The following is a 22,164-nucleotide window of genomic DNA, read 5'->3' as shown; positions in this document are numbered from 1 at the left end:
GTAAGTCCACACAAGTTCCTGGCAAAGATTTTTAGCTGCATTTTTCTGAGTTTAATCAGTAAGCTACATTAAAGTGACAGTTACCAGTTCAGGGAGCCAGAGTTTGATCAAGGCAGCCACAACCAGTTTGGGTATCTTCCACTGATGTGCAGACCCCAAGGAAGTAGTCCCTTGGTCATCTATCACATGTGGCTGAATCACTGGACACCCGTCGCCCCCCCTCCTCCGCCCCTGTTGAGCAGCAGCCCAGGCAGGAGAGTGGCTGGTCGCCCGAAGCGGGACCTCTTATAGGGACCCGCCAATTAGCTGTTGACCAATCGCAGGCAGCACCTAGTACCTAAGTCACATGACAGGGCAGTCCCTATGACTACAGGATTTCTGAATTACTGGGGTTACACAAAGGACACTCATTCAGGAAAAGAGAAAAAAAAAAAAAAGCCATAAGCCGAAACAGAAAACGCCCAGGCTGTGACAACTCCGGCTTTAAAACAGGGAACACCCTAGCCTCACACAGACAGACAAAAAGCCACAACCAAGCCAGGATGGAAATCAGCGGAATGCCTGGCACATATTAAAAAATAATCGCAAAGCAGAGGCTGAGCTTACAAACCCGCTTCAGCTATAAATCTACTCCTCCTTCCCCTTCCTCTTCAGTCTCCCCAGCAATTTTACATTCTCAACTTCTTTATTCTAAAAAGCTCCGGTGAGCCTCTGCAAAGCCTCTGGAGGAAAAATGGGTGAGACACACGAGCCCCTGCTCTTCTCAGCCCCTCAAAATACCCCTGAAGGAGATTCAAAGTCTGCCGTGAAAAAGTTCCTTAAACGAAATACACGTCTCGCAAAAAGGTTGCATAAATCAGGCAAAATTAAACATGGTCAGGACAAATTTGCACGGTAACGATCAAATCATCTGTCTCTCCCCCTTTCTTTCTCTCTCATGTAATCATTTTGGACTGTTCACATCAAGAACATTCTTGCTAAGTAAATGAGCCCCCCGCTTAGCGAACTAGCTACCAATTTACTTATTTTAACACCCAATGTATTTCTCAATTTTTTTTATATCTTAGGAAAAATTCAACTGTGAACACCCCTACCATTTATTTGCCCCCCACCCAGAATGGTACTTACATTTTTCCTTTGTTTGGGTCTGTCAGTTTTTCCCCCTCCCCCGACATCTGAAGCCAGAATATGGGCTCAGCTTCAACCTTCAAACCTAAAAGGCCCTATTTTGATCGTGCAAGGCTGCAACAGCTCCTCCTCTGAGGCAAGCCTGGAACACTGTGCTGCTTGCCATTCCCAATTTATGGAAGGAAGCGTATGTCAAACAAACCAGGTGATGACTCAGACTGCCTCCCCCAGCCACGTTTTCCCTAGAATGGGAGGGTAGCGTAAGTGCAGCCCATTTGGATGTGACTCAGTTTTATTAGACTGGTGATTGTAGTTAATCTGACAAGCTCACATTTTTCTTTTATAACTTGTACATTTCAGGATCACAATGCACGTTCCAAATGGTTTCAAAGAATTGGACCATGTAAAAGAGAAAGTTGCAAGACTGTTTTGAAGGTATGGCAAGGCTCTGGTTCTACTCCCAAATATTTAAAACTTCCTAATTATTTGTTGAAACTTTTACAACTGAGGCAACCGAACGTTTGAGTTCATGTGAACAGCAGTAAACAGGTTTTATAATTTTAGGTCTACTGGAGGCTTTTACCATGGGGACTCGGACGCTTTCCATCCTGAGGACCCAAGTTTAACTCTCTAAGTCTGCAGCCCACGTGGCAGTTCTTTAGGAAGTGGTCAGGGGCATGAGAGCCATGTTGCAGCTTTCACTTTTGCATTTACTGCAATTCACATTATAACTTGAGCCACTCACACACAAGCACACATGCAATACAATCATATTCTCTCTCTCTCTCTCTCTCACACACACACACACACACACACACACACACACACACACAATCTGTACTGTCCTTTCATCCCAACTGGCCTACAAGCTGCAAAATAAAAACTTGAAAATCTTCAAATGTCATCTGAGAAAATTCCGATAAATAAATTGGCATGCCTAAAAGTCTTCCTCTTCAGTAAAACAAAGTTTACTACCAAGATGGGGGTGGCATTACATGGAATAAATTGTTCCCAGGTATTACGCAGACAGGAAGAATGCAGTAATAAGAAGTGCAAGTCCCCACACAAAAAATCTGGAAGGCTCGGTCTGAGCAGTTTAACTACAGTTATCTCCTTTCAGCATACTTCCTTTAACCCTGACAAAGTCAGCAACTGCTTGTACCAAGGCTTGACATTTATTGTGGATTATGCCTTGACAGAGATCTAATTTTGTTATAATATAAAAAATAGTCTATTTCTATAATATATCAAAATGTTCAAATATCTAATTTTCAAATTGGTAGAGGAGGGCAGAAAAAAAAGTATACACCCTGAAACAATGAAATCCAGTTAATTCAGGAGCTGACTATTCACGTCACAAAAAGATTCCCTTTAGGGTTTTACTGGAAGAGACCCCACACTAAATTTACATATAGAACTGACTTTCAGAAGTTAAATCCACACAGAACAATTTAGAAGCGCATTTCCGAATGAAACCTTTCTATGTTAACTATGTACACATATTTCTCATTCAGATATTAAAACTTATTCATACTTCCACAGGGATGTATTAATTTAGCCACTGACTGTTTTGTTTTGTTTTTTTGCGGTACGCGGGCCCCTCACTGTTGTGGCCTCTCCCATTGCGGAGCACAGGCTCCGGACGCGCAGGCTCAGCGGCCATGGCTCACGGGCCCAGCCGCTCCGCGGCATGTGGGATCCTCCCGGACCGGGGCACGAACCCGTGTCCCCTGCATCGGCAGGCGGACTCTCAACCACTGCGCCACCAGGGAAGCCCACCATTGACTTTTTTTGAGTAAAATTTTATTGGCTTAAAGAAAGTTACCTTCCTACAATATATAAAGACCTTAAAATCTATAATTATATGGCTTTCAATGGAAATAAACACAGACTATGAAAACAGCATATTAATAAAATCAAATACCTAAAACTTTGGCATCTAAAAGAATCTATAATATATTTTTAAAGCCTGGGGCCAGACTTGCTGGGGGTTTGAATCCTGGCTCTGCCAAAACTAGCTGTGGCACCTGGGTTAAAATTATATGTATGTGCAGAGGACACTGCCTGACGGACAGTACGTACTATGTAAGGACTGGCTGTTCTGTTACCATTATCATCCAATCTCTACCCTTTAACTGCCCTTTGTACCATCATTTTAGAGTAATACGTACCTTAGTCAGTTCCTAAATAACATTTCTACGTGAGAAAAATACAATTCCATAACTTTTCTTAAAGAATCACTTTTTAACAATTTCACTAACGATGACAAACACCTAGCCAATCCATATTTTCCTTCCCAAAGTTTCAGGGGTTTAAATACTTGTCTGGTTTTACATTTGACATCTGTTGGAGCCTTTCTGTCCAAACTTCTTGGAGTTTCCGAAAGCCAATGCAGAATCGGGCTGGGGCCAGCTGGGGAGGACATTCAAGAAGAATTTCCATTACAGTCAGCCCAGATGGGTCAAGACATGGAAACTCATCGGCCAGGAAAGAAGGCAAAGAAGGTTTGGTCAAAGACTGGGGGAAATACTACAGCCCTGTTGGCATGGAGCACCACCCTTGACATCAACATGGGGCCCCCAAACAGAGGCGTAAGGAAGTCGTTTCAGATCCAGAAAAAAGTACCTGAGATCCACTGTTTATTCTCTCCACAGGGTCATGACATAAAACTTCACCATAGTCACCCTAAGGGAAAACCAAGGAGTGAGGGTGTGTGTGTGGGGGGGGAATTCGAAAAGAAACCTCAGCATGCTTTCTCTCCCATGTTGTCTTTCATTAAGCAATCTCATTTCTTAAAGGAGAAAACTACATGGATTTCCATCTGAAAACTATATGAAGAAATTCAAGCATCCCACAAACCCTCCAGTAACAAAAGCTAATCATTTCCAGCCAGCATAGAACATATTTGAAGAATGATAAAAAGGACAGCAACCAGACATCGCCGAGGTGCAGGCAAGCTTTATAAATATGGAACTCCTCAAATATGGTGCTCGGCACTGCTCTGGGGGAAAAGAAATAATTCTATGTTTTGTTGGAGGGCGAGCAACTGCTCCAACTTGTCTTTATCCAGGCAATGTTTCTGAGACAGATGGTAACAGAATGGGGGGAAAGCCAGCAAAACGGAGAGAAGGTGATTAGGATTACAAATGAGTGTTTGGGGGAAGGCTTGATTCCATTCCCCTCCATGCGGGAAGTCAGTTCGAAGACGCACAGAGACCCGTTTCAGTTAAAGGCAGGTTTGGCGCTCGGGCATAGAGCTTCCTCTCGGCCAACGCTCCTCTCTCCAGGCAATCTCTAAAATACCAAATGATCCAACTGTGTGGGAGTCTCACAAACCAGAGCTACAGGTCAGGGTGCAGACAGACAGCCTGGGTTCCGATATTGGCTCTGGGACTATTATCTGTGGGGACCCGGGAAAGTGACTTCATTTCCCCAAGGCTTTGGTTTCACCTGGAGAATGCGAATAACTGAGAAAATATGAGGAAGGAACAGAAATCACTGCGTCCATAATGTTTGCCACCACCATCAGCTACTAAGGGGGAGCTGCCACCCCCAGTATCAGTCTCACGACTCATCGCGGGTAAGAAAACAACAATCTTAGGCTTCTAAGTCACACTGTTCATTTGAAGGTTGACAAAATGACTGTCTCACCTATGTTTTACAATGATCAAAACTCCTTGGCATAAACAAGGTCCTACTGTAGAGCACAGGGAACTACATTCAATATCTTGTGATAAACCGTAATGGAAAAGAATATGAAAAAGAATGTGTATATGTGTATAACTGAGTCACTTTACTGTACAGCAGAAATTAACACAACATTGTAAATCAACTACGATAAAAGAAAATCTTTGGATAACTACGAGATTCACTTTTTGGTTATACCAAAGTAATATACTTTGAGATCAGAAGATTAGTTTCATATACAGTGTAGGTAAGATTCCCAATATTAGAAAATGTTCATAGAAACCTGCCTATGTGGCTATGTGTGTGCTTCTACCGACATGCATACAAACTATGTCTAGACTTACATAAGACACTCAACATTTCTTTATGAGAGTTTGCCTCTGTTCCATGATTTTCCTATTATATAAGCAGCCACTCTGCCCGTCTTTCTGCAATGATTTCAGATCTAAGCAGTACACTTCGCTCAGAAAAGTTTTTATTAGTTGTCTTCTTTCCCCACCCATTTTAAAGAACGAACTGACTCAGTTTTTTGATGGCAACGCCACTGGGTGGGAGTGAATATGGGAGTGGGCAGGGTGGGAGAAAGGGAGGAGGAGGTGAGAGCCAAGAGCTGAATCACAGCCATGTGAGTAATCTTAGGCTTTTTTTTTTCTTCCTAAGGGTATGAATCAAATTAAGCTTGTTTTGCTGTGGGTGAAGGAAGAGGAATATAATAGTGTGAATCAGAGCAATTATCAAATATGCGGCACTCACTAAAAATTAATTACAATCACTGCCTTCTCTCACATGTCTGCCAGAAGATGCCGGAGAGCTTTTGTTAATCAATATAATCCTTTACAAAAATTCTTAAGAGTTTGAACTTCATTCTCACCCTCTTCCCTTGAAAAATTTCCTTTTACACATGCATTGCAGACCCGGGAATTATTTCGGAGCTTCTGTGAGATAATCTTTGGCCCTTAGAGATAAGTGTGAAAACAACGTGGCTAATACTGGGTAGAGACCAGGTTACACACTATCAAGCCATGAGTACTGGAAGCAAAATTCTGAGTTGATGAAAACAATCGCTCAGATGTGAGTTTAACCTCTTAAGAGCATGCCGATGGGAATGCAGCAAAAGCCACGACAAACTCGTGGGGAAAAGGGGGCATGCCTTTTACAATAGTCTTTGGTGAGAATAAAGTTGTCACACAAAATTTTTGAACTGCCTTATGCTGAAATAAGTGGATCCTCACTGTGTAAGAATTTATTAGGAGTGAGATTGAGAAGGGGATGGATCAAAACATATGAGATCAGGTTTTTTTACGTTTTTGGAATTTACATAGAGAATAAGAACATAGCTCAGCTATTTATAGTCAGGATACATATCTAACCAGACTTACAGAAAGGCACTTCCTTTTCTGCCATATTTTTTAACCTAAACTATTTAGTAATTTGTGGAATATAAATATTACCATGGGGAAAAATTTGCCTATCTAAAGAGAAAGGCTCCAATGACCAAATATTTTCTACTCCCAGGCAAGTCTATGCATTAGGAAGTCAAGAGGGCATATTTTGAACTTTATTGACACATTTACATTTTTTACTACACCAACAGCTAAAATGCATTGTTCTTTGGGTGGTTTTTTTTCTTTTAAACATGGGTATGGACATTCTGTAGATAGGCAAACTCTCCCTGTGGATTTAGGACCCTTACAGAATATTCTACACACAGGAGCTCAAGGAGAACAGTATCTTTATCACACTGTCAGGTTTTCCAAAGTTCATTTCTATTTATGGAACAGTGTTTTTTGTTCTAGCACAACCTTTCATAAGGTTGCCAAATAAACTCTTTCAGGACCACTCTGAATAGGCAAAACCTTTTAACTTTTCCACGTCTACGTGTTTCTCAATTTGGAAATTTTCATCTGTAATAATGAGCTCTTTAGAGATGACAATTGGTATGCCCAGTTTTACATATCTCCAAATCTGCCTATATAAAGGCACATTTTGGAGATTTTAGTCAAGAAATATTTATATCATCTACAAAAATATATCAACATTGGGTCCATATAAAGTGAGCTAGATCTGCTTTCAGACTAGATGAACTGGCTGTCTACCCCCCAGCCCTCAAGTTCCCTGCCACCTGGCTCCCTACCTCGGTATTTGACTTTCAAGTCAGTACTCTCCCTACTTAAAATCTCTCATTTCTTATGTAGTAGAAATAATACTCCCAAATCTAATTTTCTCACACCCTGACCCGTGTCTGTTGCAAGGGAAGAAGTGTCCAGAAATTGTCAAGAAATATTTTAGCTCTTTCTCTTTCTTTAAATGTTCTAAGTAGTAATTGCAGGAGAAGACCCTGAAAAATAGGTCTTATCACTTCTCAGAGTTTGAGTCCTCTGAAAAGAAGAGTCCTTGGGGGTACTCTGCATGGGCTTTTTCTGCTTCCCAATATACCAAATGTTTGGGGTGGGGCTAGGGGCGCGATGGTTACCATTCTGATATTTTCCATGGAGAGAACAAGAATTTTCAAAAGCATAATTGATGCTAAGTGTAAGTGAACTTAAGACTTGGTAAATCAGTCACTAACTATGCTGAGGTGACCTGGTTCTCATCTAGCAATAGGGGAGAAAAACCAAAAACAGCACCAAAGTAAACTTGGAAGCCAAGCATCCAGGAAAGGCCAGTGGTGGAGATGAAAGTGCTGGTGGTGGTCTTGGCTGGGACATGATGAGATAAGGGAGCCAGTGAGGCAGAAAACAGAGAGTAGGAGGCTCGGGCTGGGGAGGAGGGGGTGTAGGGACCCCTCACAATGCAGACCACCCCCTAGAAGTCTGGCTTGTGAAAGAGAACAAATAATAGAAATGGGAAAGAGAAACAAGGAAAGGAGGGCACCGTTTCATTTGAAAAGTATGATTTTAATAGCGAGCTTTTGTTTCCAGTCTGGTACTAAATCCTCTTTGTCATTATTTTTCCAAAAATGTATCTCTCAGCTCCCTCTCTAATTTATCTGATCCATCATTATCCTCTCTCCAGGATGTGGCCAAGCTCTCAAAACACTGCAGCCTGTGGAGGAGCAGTAAGCAGGGTAGTGAGGGAAATTGCTGAAACTACTACAGGATTAAAGGATAGAGACTGATTTAAGTAGGAGAAAGGAGAGAAAGCACCAAGGTAAACTATCTGTTGTCTGAGGTGTGGGTAAGAAAAGTCCTATCATGTGGAAACTGGACGGAGGCCCTAAGCAGAGAAAGGCCTTAAGAAGAGCTGGAATAGGAACCTGGCAGGGATGGTAAAGGGGAAGTCACCCTATCCGATGGGTGGTTGACCTTAAGTCTCTTCCGACTCTGTGATTCTAGAACTCCAAGTTGCTCTATTTGAAGAGTTTTGTAGAACATTTTAAATCGCTCTAAAACAACTTCTTTAAAAGAAACTTGTGCTGAAACAAAAACAAATCGATGACGACTTCCTCTGTTGGAGAGTTTTAGGTCACAAATTAGTTTAACCTGATTACTTCCTCTATGAGGTGACAATCAATGTATGACGCCCTCTAGAACATCTCTGCCTCCGGTCTCACTTCCGGTGACCAGAAACCCTCCTAAAGTGAGGTGGCTTGTTGTACAGTAATGTACTTTTCCTCTCTATTCCTGCCCCAACAGGTCATTGGAAGAGTACAAGATGATCCATTAAAAACTCTAGCCATGCAGTTTTTAAAAAGAATGAAAATATGCCATTTGCAGCAACATGGATAGACCTGGAGATTATCATACTAAGTGAAGTTAGACAGAGAAACACAAATATCGTATGATATCACTTATATGGGGAATCTTTAAAAAAGGATACAAATGAACTTATTTACAAAACAGAAACACACAGACTTAGAGAACGAACTTATGGTTACGGGGCGGGGGGCGGGGAAGGTTTGGGGGATGGGATAGATTGGGAATTTGAGATTGACATGTGCACACTGCTATATTTAAAATAGATAACCAACAAGGACTTACTGTATAGTACGGGGAACGCTACTCAGTATTCTGTAATAACCTAAATGGGAAAAGAATTTGAAAAAGAATAGACACATATATGTATAACTGAATCACTTTGTTGTACACCTGAAACTAACACAACATTGTTAATCAACTATATTCCAATATAACATAAAAACTTTTAAAAAACTGTAGCTATGCTATAGTTATGATAACTGAGATGTCACCATGGGGGAAAGCTGGGTGATGGATACTGAGAGCCTTCTCCATATTATATTTCTAACTTCTTGAGAGCCTGTAATTCTTTCAAATGAAAAAGTCAAAAAATAGAAACCTTCAGCTGTCAAAAAAATTTATCTTCAAACTAATCATAACAAACCAAAGTCAAAACTCATTTCTGGATAATTATTCCCAATGATGCTAGCTCTCTACTTAATGCTGGGGAAAAACATTCAGTGGGAAAACCAAGAAACCATAACACAAGTACCTGGCCAAGCTTCTCCCTCTTTGTTTAATGCATATGGAAGAGTAAATTTGGTATCATAAGATCTAAAATGTAAACTAATAACTATAGATGACAAAATAAAGATTTATATATTGGTTTTATAATTTTAAGATCTAGAAAAGAGACCCAGTCTATTTCATACAACCTGAAATGTCGTTGATTATAAGACACTCCATTCTTTTATGCACCATTAGGAAAGAAACAAACTTTGCCAATTAACGATGACAAAATCCCTTAAACACAGTCCTGAGTGACAGTCAAACTAGCTTTTCATTGCTTTGTTCTGTGAGATTTGGCGATTTCTCCTGCCTTCAGTTACACTGCTTGGCGTGTGACTGGCAGTCCTCCTGCATGTATCTCAGCAACAAATAACATAGCTTCAACCACTTGTATTTTTCTAGTTGTTGCTTTGAAAGAAAATGTGGGATTTCAGTAATTTCTCCAACAATGAACATTTGCTTCACTAATATCAAATTTAGCCCGTGCTATTCTCATGCCTTTCTTTCTGGGTACACAGTAACATTTTGTTACAGTGCCAATAAAATTTTATTTCAATAAGTGTAACCTCTTTTTTGAGGTATAGTTGATGTATAATATTATATAAGTTTCAGGTGTACAGCACAGTGAGTCACAATTTTTAAAGGTTATACTCCATTTATAGTTATTTTCAATACTGGCCATATTCCCTGTGCTGCACAATGTATCCTTATAGCTTATTTATTTTATACAAAGTAGTTTGTATCTCTTAATCCCTTACCCCATCTTGCCCCTCCCCCCGCCTTCTTCCCATTGATAACCACTAGTTTGTTCTCTGTATCTGTGAGTCTGTTTCTTTTTTGTTATAATCACCAGTTTGTTGTACTTTTTAGATTCCACATATTATCACTGTAGTGATATCATACGGTATTTGTCTTTCTCTTCCTGACTTTCTTCACTTAGTATGATAATCTCTAGGTCCATTCATGTTGCTACAAATGGCATTATTTCATTCATTTCATGGCTGAGTAATATTCCATTGTGTGTGTGTGTGTGTGTGTGTGTGTAACACAACTTCTTTATCCATTCATCTGCTGAAGGACAATAAGTGTAATCTTATTGAAAGCATATCAAATGGTGGGTACCCTTAGCCATATATAGAACCAACAATACAACTCAGCTAAATTGTTGGCCATGTAAACAGCTATGGCCAACTTTGTAAATGCGTGGGCAACAGCAACTGCATCATGACCACCGCCTGGCAGATGGCACCTGAGAGAGGCTGTCCATTCTAATATGCATCCCAATTTTAGAAATGGTTAAATATGGGGGATGGGTAGAGGGGATCTCTTCGAACACCCGAAATACTGTAGCTGCTGTAGGTCCCCTTCCAGCCTGAGAAAATCTTTATTTCCCATAGCCTGTTTCTGACCACCTTGTTCAGGTGATTAATTCACTCATTCATTAAAAAATTTTTATTGAGTACTACTAACTTCCAGGTACTGGGCTACGTTCAAGGGATACAGCAATTAACAAAGGAGACAAAGTCTGAACTCATGGAGTTTCTAGTCCAGAGGAGAAGGACAGACAATCAAATAAATGCAAAATATGCTAGCTGGTGATGAGATCTCTGGAGGGATAGAGAAGGCAAACAATCCTGGGGTGCAGGCAGGGGTAGGAGTCTGGGGGTGGCTGTTATTTTGTTTAGAGTGATCAGTGAATAAAGGCCTCTCAGATCAAGTAGGCATTTGAACAAAGTTCTGAAGAAAGGGAAGAACTGGGTTCCAAGGAGATCTAGGCAACAAATGAGGGGGTAAGGCAGAGGAGAGAACCTGTGCAGGGGCGCTGAGGTAGGATTATACCTGGTCAGTTACAGGGACAGCAAAGAGGCCAGTGTCGCTACAGTAGAATGGGCAAGGGAGAAAGAAGGAGATGACACAGATTCAGTTGGGCAGGGATGGGGGGAGCAGATCACATAGAGCTTTCAAGGACATTATCTTTCAAGGACCATGGTCTTTACTCTGAGAAAAATAAAAACCACATGAGGCTTTTGATCAGGAGAGTGGAACAATCTAAAAGGGCACCCCCTGGGGCATGAGTGGAACAGAGCGCCTAGTTGATTAATTCAGATGAGATGTCAGTGGCTTGGCCTGGGTGGTTATCAGTGGAGATAATGATGACTGGTCAGATTCTGGATATATTTTAAAGGAAGAGCAGATAGGATTTGCTGATGGGGGATATAAGCTAAAGAGAGGCGTCAATGGCTACTCCAGGGTTTCTGGTCTGGGCAATTGAAAGAATGAAACTGCCATTTCCCAAAAAGGGGCAAGTTAGGTATGGCAGGGGTAGGGAGGTATGCAGAGGGGGATGAAGAGTTGGATTTTAGACATGCTAGGTTTGGGGTGCCAATTAGACATCCAAGCAGAGAAAAAGTTGAAACTGAGCAGAGAGTTCCAAGATGAAATCATCAGCATTTAAGTGGTATTTAAAGCCAAGAGATTAATTTGACTTTGTGAGAGAGGACAGACACAGAAGTGGTAGGAGGACAGAGGCACTTGAATAAGAAGAGGTTGGGGTGATGCCAGGAGGAATCATCAAAGACTGGCAAGGAGCACCCTCTGGGAAGGCAGAGTATCAAGTGTGGCATCAAGGAAGCCAAGGGAAGGAAATGATTTCCAGGAAGATGGCAGGAGCAGCTGGGTCAACTCCTACTGGCAGGCTGAATAAGATAAGGACTGGGGACTCAACAATGAATTTGAAATGTGGAGGTCCTGGGTGCTCTTGATGGGAACCATTTGGGGTGGTAGTGGGTGGGGACACAAAGCTTAACTGGAGTGAAGACAATGGAGCATGGGAGGAGAAGTGTTCGTAGCAGAAAATAGAGACAACGCTTTCAAAGAGAAATGGCGGGAGGGAGGGAGACGCAAGAGGGAAGAGACATAGGGATATATGTATATGTATAACTGATTCACTTTGTCATGAAGCAGAAACTAACACATCATTGTAAAGCAATTATACTCCAATAAAGATGTTAAAAAAAAAAAAAGAGAGAAATGGCACGGTGGCTGGAAGGGGGTGGGGGTGGGAGAAACGGATGATGCTAGGGAACCCACGGTAATTGCCGGAGCCTCAATTAGGAGACAGATGATGGGACCCAGTGTGCCATGGAGAGGTTAGCCTTTGGTGAGGCAGTACAGGAAAACAACCCCATGAGCAGCCATGGAGGTATGTCAATAGGTCCAGAGGCAGGAACGTGTGGAAGGTCTAATTTCTAGTGTCGTACGACTAAGAACTTCTCTTTAGACATGGATTAGTTTGTTCTCCTTTGGGACTTTTTGTTGTTGCTGTTGCCACATTGGATCTAGTAAGCCCATAGCCCCAATCCAAATTTTTTTTTAAGTAACTAAAGAAACAGAAGTTTTAGAAAGGAAACAGAGACTTTGTTGTTGTCGATGTCACCCAGAGTGATCTGTGGCTATATATTGGAATACCTGGCAAACGTTAAACCACAAACATTAAATAGAACTGTGAATGATAAATGGCGTTTGCTTTTTGTTTACACAGCTAAGAAACACAATGAACTCGAAGCAAAGTACATCAGTACCAAATAATAATGCAAAGGCACTATAGCAACTATAATATCAGTATCTTTTGTATATGAGTCACATTGTTTGAAAACACCCAACTACATGGTTTATACAGATCCATCACCTGGAGTCGTGAGACAAACTTCAGATGGAGTGTCTCTCTAGCAGCGACACTGATCACCCCAATCAGAGGCACTCCCTGTGTAGCATCTCTCAGAAGCTGACAAGTTGGTAGTCATCAGGTAGAGTCTATCTGTGGCCACAGAACTGAGGCTGACCAAGTTCTTGGTAATGGAAGACATCAAGCCCAACCATTGAGCTTCCTGAGCTCTAGACAAATTAGTTATCTGTAAATGACATTAAAGTTTATTGCACAAAAAGCTGTGCGTCAGGTAGTGGCTGTGAAAAGCAGCACCAAAATTCCGTATCAATGACAAAAAAAAAATTCAATTGGTCTACCTGAGTCAACTAACTCTAGAGGCAGACAGCAGAGTGAGGTTAAGAGCACAGACTGGGGAGCCATACTGCCCGGGGCCAAGTCCAGGCTCCACCATTTACAAACTGTGTAACTTTGGGCAACTAGTTGAACATCTTTATGTCTGTTTTCTTGTCTGTAAAATGAAGGGAACCAATAGTACCTACTTTATAGGGTTACTGGGAGGGTAGAGTGAATTGCTCTATGCAATAATTATTATAAAGTCATAATCTCCATCTTGGAATTTAAAACTGACCACAAAAAAAATTACAGGGGCTTCCCTGGTGGCGCAGTGGTTGAGAGTCCGCCTGCCGATACAGGGGACACGGGTTCGTGCCCCGGTTCGGGAGGATCCCATATGCCGCGGAGCGGCTGGGCCCGTGAGCCATGGCCGCTGAGCCTGCGCGTCCGGAGCCTGTGCTCCGCAACGGGAGAGACCACAACAGTGAGAGGCCCGCATACCGCAAAAAAAAAAAAAAAAAATTACATAGAATTAGCATGAGAACCCTCTTGGGAATTTGCAAAACCAGGGACATCAACGGTATTCCAAAATTTGAGGACGATAAATAATGTACTCAGCAAAAATAATTTTTAAATTGTTTTAATGTGAAAACATAGACCTCTAGTGAAGATTAAAATACAATCTTCACATTTTAGGATAAGGCAGAGACTTAACAAATGCTATGTCTGCTCGCCTCAGGGCCTTTCATCCTCACACGCTCTGAGTTTAGTATTCTCTTCTGAAACTTAAGGGGAACACTGGCATAAAACCTCGTCTGAGTCACAGGGGAGAGCTACAGCCTATGGGGGGATCGTGCTGTGAGGGCTCCACCATATTTAATCCCTAACATTAGATAAAACAGACCTAGAAAAGTTCAGTGACTGCTAAAGATTAAATAAATAGCAAGTGGTGAGGTTAACAAATCAGGGTTCCCAACTGCCAGTTCAGTCATCCTTCCACCTTGCCCTGGGATGTAGGATCTCCCCTAAAGGGTACTTATTTGCCCAGTGACTGGTGCCATGTTGTAAATAAGTGTTTTCTGCGGAAGAGTCTGGAAATCCCCCCGGGTATTTCTGAGAGGACTGTGGTCTCCACCCTGAACGCTGTCAAAGCGCCCATCCCTCCCTACCTCCCCCACATCAGGTGGCTTGAGGCTCCCGGGTATGTTCCAGCCAGGCCTGTCACCACCTGTCCCTTACCTTTAGCCTGAGACTTAAAGAGACAGAACCCAATGGATGAGGGAAATAAAGAGAGAATGGTATACACAGATTCCATTTTCAAAACTACATACATTTTAAGAGGAGCAAAGGAATGTGTGTGCCTTCAGAAGGAGAGGGATGTCAGGGTATTAAAATTTAAATTTGGACCATCTATAAACTCTATGCTCTGGCAATCTGTAAATGAAATATTGATTTGCTTGTGCAACAAATATTTATTTTTGACTATGTGCAGTCCCAAGTTGGGCTCTGGGACTGTAGAACCGTATAGGACAGAGACCCTGTCCTCCAGAATTCAAGATGCAATTGTAGAGACCAGGTACGCAGGTTAGGAAAGATAATGAATACTATGAAGTAACAGGTAGCCTCTAAATGAATGAAGAAGACAATACCTTAAGCTTTGGAATGCTTGCTTCAAAGGAAATTCACAAGAAATGTAAAACAGATCAAAGCAAGTGATCTGGCAGAAGCTAGAAAAGCCCCTGTAGGTGGCTCTGTTCCCTGATGCCCACCCTCAACCTTGAACCCTGCCGGTGCCCAGCCTTCAGAGCTCTAGAGAAGGCGAGGCAGGGTATGCTTTCAAAGGCGAGCAGCACCAATGAGCAGGTAGGAAAGGGCTAACTAGGTAGGAAGAATTGCAAAGACACGGGTGTGGAGGCAGAAACAGTGCCACAAGTGTATTTAGGGAAGAAAAAAAGAACACAACTGTCAGGAATGGAGCCTTCGTGGATTGGAGGGTTAGAAAAAGCTGGCGCCATGATTTCCCCTTTCTGACTTATATTCGAGTCCTGAAGAGCACTCAGCAGCCATGCAGCTAGTAAGCTGTGCAGCGGTGGCTTGGGCAGGGATGGATGAAGGGCATAACTCAAGAGCATCACCCAAATGGCAGGGAGAGCAGCGCGAGCCACACTTCCCATCCCAACTAAGAAGCCGAGCTTCTTGTCCCGGCTCTCACCCAAGCCTCCCCATCCCACAGCATGATCCCTGTGAAAAGGCGGGACATGACTACAGGGGATCCCAACCAAGATGCCCCCTGGGGGTAAAGTATCAAAAACAAGTGAGAGGCGGAGGCCACGGCAGGTTGTAGAACATGCGCCTCTGCTTACCATGGCAGGCATTTCCCCCCCCCACCCCCCAACTTCCCTGACTTTTACCATGCTGGGATATAGGTCCAGGGGGCCAAATCTCCCCGTTTTTCAAGAGAAATAAACATTGCAGCATTTATAACACTGCATGTGCCAAAGAGGTAGGTACACTGTGTGTATCCACAGGCCATGGTGCATTCTTACATTAGAAGAGGAGTCTGAATCTGTCTTGCCTACTGCAGTGGCCTCAGCATCTTGCCCAGATGTGTTCATGTACACATGTGTTCAATACGTATCTGCTGAGTACACAAGAACCAAATATTAGATTAGGCAGCAAATTGTAACCCAACTTCTTTTGTCTCTCCTCCATTAGAGAAACACCGCAGCTTAGGGGAAGTATATGGGGTAGCAGGTTCTAAGTAAAGGGAAATCTACGGATAAATTATTCACAAGTCACTATTAACAGTGCCAGCGTGACTGGATTTGCCCTCTACACCTCAATTCTTCAAGCTCTTTTGTTGTGCTGTTATGATTACCTCAATCTCAATCTAATTCTTTCCTTCCTCTTTTCCCTTCTCTCCCTCTTCCAAGATTTCACTCGGAGTTTTACGAAGAAAATAAATCAAAATCACTATGTAAATGGGGAGTGTATGTGCAGTTCCATATGAGGGTGGCAGGTGGCGCTACATCTATTTCCAGCCTCAGAAGACAGCTAAGACCTGGGCTCCGAGTCTCCCTCTTCAGAGAACTGGTCCTCGCCGGAGAACAAGAAGGGATGTATGTGTACTCATGGGGTTGCTAGGAACATCTTTGGAGCTCTTATATTGAAATTTATTTCCGGTGTTTTTGAGATATCCCAAGTCTCTCCCCTCAGTAGCTCTCATTGGGACTTTACAGAAAGTCAAGTGTAAGACCTGAGGACCAGTGAGTTGCAAGACAGAGAGGGTGAAAGTTCTACCTAAGGTGTATCCTGTACATCAGAATAAAACAGCTCTTGCAAGGTAATAAGGAGATGGCTCCAGAAACCCAACCACTGAAGTGAGGCACTTAATCAGAACTTCAGGACAAAGACCAAAGTGTTCCAGAAATTCACAGCTCCTAGAAGTGCTGAGACAGAAGAAATTCTTGATCATCTTGCTGAGAGCATGCAAGACTCTGGGGATAGTACCATATTCAGCATATGAACATAAACCATTTTTCAGGGCAATGGAAGGTTTGGACCAATTTATTGATGAAAGGGGGGAAAATGGAGCTGAAGAGGATGAGCGGAGGACAGGCTTCATTGGAAAAGCCCCTTTACTGGAAGGTTTGTAAGAGCCAGGTCAGGACTCACTCATCATAGCTAAGGAATTTCTATCTGCACCCCTCCTCAAATTCTCTCATCTACTGCCTTCATCTTCCACTGACCCCAGACAGCTCCTGAGCTGATCCCATACCACACGTGCCTGCCTTTGAACTTGGCCTCTGGGTATATTCAGCTCTTCCCCCGGACCTTTTAAGAGCACCAATGGTAGTCCTGGAACAAGATTTAGTGTCATCTATTTCTGCTGCCTCTTTTAAAAATATTTTTGTTGTGGAAACTCCTTAAAAGCATCTCCAAAAGTAGAGAGAATAGTATAATGACTCCTACATGTCTTTAATTGTCTGCAAAGGTTATTTTTGCCAAGCTTGTTTCATCTATCCCCATCCACCACTGTTTTTTCTCCCTCATTTTAAAAGTTAATAAAATTGATGTTAAAGAGCAAGTACCTCACTCAGAGCTGCCTTGTTAAAAGCAGATGTAAGATTATAACTTGGCCAAATTTTTTTAAAAAAATTATAAAAGTTTCTTTTGAAAGATTAAAACTAAGGGAAGACAAAATATAAAAGACCCTCCCTGAGTGAAAGTCACATACCACCCTTTTCAGTAGATTCTCTGACCTCAGGAAGTTAAAAAGATCAGGTGGAAGATAGATAAGCAATACAATATGTAAATCTTTTCAGGCCAAGAGATGTATTTTTAAAATATGACTTTAAATGCTTAGGTTGTTTTGTATTTTCCTGTGGAGTTTAAATTATTAGCAGACGAAAGGTTAACGTTCAGGGAACCACAACAACAAAAATCTGTATGTCTACCATTTGACATTTTTTAAAAAGGTAATATGGGGGAATATCTTTATTTTTTAAATTGAAATTCCATGTCTATAATTGAGAAGATAGCTCCATTTGTGTGTTATTTATACCCATATACAGCTCTCTTTTTTTGGTAGAGATGGTGGTGGCATCTTTGTAAAATATAATTTTAAGAGGGCAGAGATCATTTCCTTTTCAGGTAACTAAAGCACACTTCCTAATTAAAACTGAGAAGCAGAACATCTTGTCTTCTCCTAGGACTATGAGAAAATGTTTTATTTTATAAAATCAGCAGCCTAGATTGTCGTGTCTGCTGTTCCTTCCATCTGCCCTTTCAGTTCTAAGCTAAATCCCATCCCTTCTCTCTCTCTCTCTGTCTCTCTCTCTCCCTCGACTACATCCCCAGTGCCTAAAGAACTCACATTTGCTAGGCACCCAAAATATTTCGGATATGAACCACCGTTGGTTTATTTTACAAACCTTACCTTTCTCAGCTTTCCAGCTCTCTTGTCCCAGCTGTATTCCATTTTTTCATTGATTTCAGTGTTTTGACATTTAAAACAGTGGTAAGTACTCCAAAATGTCTAAGAATGACTTCTCGCGCCAGATACTGTGCGTTTGTTACCTTTTACAAATCTATGGCCACTTGGAATGCTGAAAAAGGGAACCTGTTTGGATGGCAGGTGGGAGCACAGGACTTCTGAATTGCTGAAGCCTTGAAACTCAATCTCTGAGTCTCCAGGTACAAGCGAAACATTTAAAAATAGAATTTAGGTGTTTTATTAACAAGAACCACATATTTACTGCCAGTCGATGCTAACAAAGCCATATCGTTACAGTGCATTATATTTTGACTTGGCGACCCTACTATTTTTGACGCTTAGTAACAATCTGAACAATGCCGATACACTGTAGCACTCCGCAGTACACCCGCGGTGGATGACGGTATCTGAAGCTCAGGGGCAATGTAACAGTAGCCTCTAAATACCCTGGACAAAAGAATACTTCATGCAGAATGGCTGCCAGCTGATTATTACCTCCATGATGGAAAGATCAAGTGCAAGTGGAAGAAGCCAAAATTATGCTATGAGAAATTCAGGATGGAGAAAAAGAAGTGTATCCTGAAAGTGAAAACCTAAAAAATAATGGACCCCAGGTAGATAAACAACAAGGACCTACTGTACAGCACAGGGAACTATACTCAATATTTTGTAATAACCTATATGGGAAAAGAATGTGAAAAAATATATGTAATATATATATTATATATATATGAAACTGAATCACTTTGCTGTACACCTGAAACTAACACAACATTGTAAATCAACTACACTTCAATACAAAAATAAATTAATAAATAAATAATGGCCCCAGAAATCACATGTAAATCCTTTTCGTTAGTAAGCTATAGTTTCCACTCCTCGAGATGTCTAGAAATAATATTTAGATTTAACTCCTTGCTAAGGTGGGTGCATCAGGCTAACATTTGTTCCACACATCTCAGTGAGGCAGGGAGAACACTGGGTTTAATTTCTTTTCTATGTTCATTTTAAGTTATGTTGCTCAACACCTGCATTGTTGACATTTGGGGCCAGACCATTCATCGTTGTTGATGGTGGCGGGGCGGGGGCGGGGGGGGGGGGGGTCCTGTCCTGTGCACTGTAGGATGTTTAGCAACATCCCTGGTGTCAACCCACTGGAGGCCAATAGCATCTCCACTCCCCAGTTGGAACAACAAAAAAAAACCCACTCCAGACATTGCCAAATGTCCCTAAGGTGCAAAGTTATTCTCAGTTGAGAACCACTGTTTTAAGTCCCCAAACACACCCATCTGTTTAGCCTCTCCTCCTTCTTCGCATCCCCTATCCAACAAAGGCCAAACTTACCAACCTATGCATTGATTTTCTTTCAAAACTATAAATTTACCTCAATGAATAGTTGTGAAAATTAAAGGAAACCATAAGGAGAATGGATGGCCTGCTTTCAGGAGGGCACACAACTGGCGCTCAAAAAAAAAAAATGTTGAGGGTTTCCCTGGTGGCGCAGTGGTTGAGAGTCCGCCTGCCGATGCCGGGGACACGGGTTCGTGCCCTGGTCCGGGAGGATCCCACATGCCGCGGAGCGACTAGGCCCGTGAGCCACGGCCGCTGAGCCTGCGCGTCTGGAGCCTGTGCTCCGCAACAGGAGAGGCCACAACAGTGAGAGGCCCTCGTACCGCAAAAAAAAAAAAAAAAAAAAATGTTGGTTCCCACTATCCCTTTCTGTTAAAAAATTTGTAGCTTCTAAATCAGACACCTGTCCGTTTCAAAGGCAAGCTCACATATTTTGAATATGGCATTACATTCAAAATAACATAACTCAAGATTATGATTTCTCCTATCTTGCAAGTCTTAATTTTTAGGAAGAACACTGGAACTAAGTAAATACTTAGCACTTTAAAGGAAATGCATTTTACACTTCAATGAATTCTTGCCAGGAGGCATGGTCTTAAAAACCCAGTATCTTCACCATGATACCTAACAATAACAGCCCAAGGTACTTCCAGCCTCCCACCCAAGTTTCTATGGTGATACTTGAATTCAAAGGGTTTGAATTCAAACTACCCGGTAATCTAAAGAAAACCCCTTGCCTCATTCCTCAAAGCAGTTTTAAATAATTTGTTAGGGGAGGGTAAAGATTCATACTTTATACTTTTTAATACAAATTTTTTTCCTAAATTAAGACATTAATTTTCAAGTGAGACCTCCACAAATCCTAATGGGCTAAGGATAAGAATTCTGACCAATTTTCTAAGACCAATTTTCTTTTTGACAATCAGGAAATACTAGACATCGTTCGACTAGAGGCCAGAGTTTAAGCTTACCACGTAGCTGAAAAATCATCAGCAAAATGATTAATCACAGCTGAAACCTGACATATACTCTCCCATGTTCCTTAGGTACAATACATTCCAGCGATTAAAAATACATTCCATTTCCTCTAAGTGCACATTCAATCTGTCAAACTGGATGACAACGCCATCAAGCTGCTGAAATTCTGAAACCCAACCTGCTAAACATCCTGAATAGACCTTTTCCAAAGAAAAGTTACGAGAAATGTATGTATCCTTTTCAGATGTGAAAACGTCTTAAAATTGCATAAGAAGGATTTCAAAATAACCCCCTAATAAACTGCTTAACATGAAGAGCATTTTGAATTTCCAGCTACTTATAATTTCCGTATCCACTGTCAATGGTACTCAAATAAAAGTTTTCCTTGTGCTCCTAAGAATGCTGAAGGGTTTCAGATCCCTTTAGCAGACATAGGCATAAACCCTTGCAAACCGTGGGTTGTATCTTTAAAAGGTGTCAAAGGAAAAGCAGATGAAATGCTGTAATCTCCACCCACTGTCACTTAAGACATAGCAACCCACGCGCTCCACACGCCCAGCCAGCATCCTGCATCCACCCTTTCTTTCAAGCCCACTGCATTAGACCATGGAAACTCAGGATGTGTGGCCACAGCGGCCCCTGCTCTGGCTCCAGCTGGCCCACCACGTGGCGTGGCCGTGACCTTAGTCACACTTCCCCCTAACATCCTGTGAGTGGGCTCAAGCTGGAGCCAGAACTTCCCACCGCGCTGCCAGCCCTGCTCCTGGAAATGACAAACCCCCACTGCCTAAAACATTCCATTCTCCCTACCCCTCCTGAACAACGGGCCTTTGAATATCATTCACCACCTTGGTAATACCTTTAACCATTTAGCTATCGAGGGAGGTATTTACAACTTCACTTCCAATTTTCGTAGACGCTTGTTCTCAGATTTTTTTTTTTTCCTGCGGTACGCGGGCCTCTCACTGTTGTGGCCTCTCCCGCTGCAGAGCACAGGCTCCGGACGCGCAGGCTCAGCGGCCATGGCTCACGGGCCCAGCCGCTCCGCAGCATGTGGGATCTTCCCTGGTGGCGCAGTGGTTGAGAGTCCACCTGCCGATGCAGGAGACACGGGTTCGTGCCCCGGTCCGGGAGGATCCCACATACTGCAGAGTGGCTGGGGCCGTGAGCCATGACCGCTGAGCCTGCACGTCCAGAGCCTGTGCTCCGCAGCGGGAGAGGCCGCAGCGGTGAGAGGCCCGCGTACCACAAAAACAAACAAACAAACACAAAAAAACAGACATAGAGCTTCCAGGTCTGCATAAGATGGAGTGAGTACACTCTACCCTGTCTTTCCCAGTAAACACAAACTATAAAGCCTGGAAAGGCAGCCTGGAGCAGCTCTTTGAGGACTGAAAAGTAAACAGTAGCAGGCAAATTAGGAATGACCAGAACTCAAAATACCAGCAAACTGCCCGTGAGTTTACCATGACTTTTTCCTCCAGTATGCCCCAAGCCTGAACTCAACACATTGCCAGCAGGCATTGGGCACTGACAGAGAGAGAGCCAGGACACGTCCT

At 42.4% G+C, this 22,164-nt stretch overlaps 1 long non-coding RNA gene across 1 annotated transcript in view; it reads right to left on the bottom strand.

The window, feature by feature from the left end:
* Positions 1 to 1,263, bottom strand: part of LOC132593305 (uncharacterized) — a 59,003-nt gene extending 57,740 nt beyond the window's left edge. Inside the window, exon 1 of the long non-coding RNA XR_009560795.1 lies at positions 1,129 to 1,263. This is a non-coding gene — a long non-coding RNA (uncharacterized lncRNA). The remainder of the gene's footprint in view (positions 1 to 1,128) is intronic.
* Positions 1,264 to 22,164: the final 20,901 nt, after the last annotated feature.

This window comes from Globicephala melas, chromosome X (assembly GCF_963455315.2).
Source record: "Globicephala melas chromosome X, mGloMel1.2, whole genome shotgun sequence".
In the NCBI taxonomy this organism is placed as follows: Eukaryota; Metazoa; Chordata; class Mammalia; order Artiodactyla; family Delphinidae; genus Globicephala; species Globicephala melas.
The sequence above is the reverse complement of the archived record's forward strand: the minus strand, read 5'-3'. Positions and strand labels throughout refer to the sequence as shown.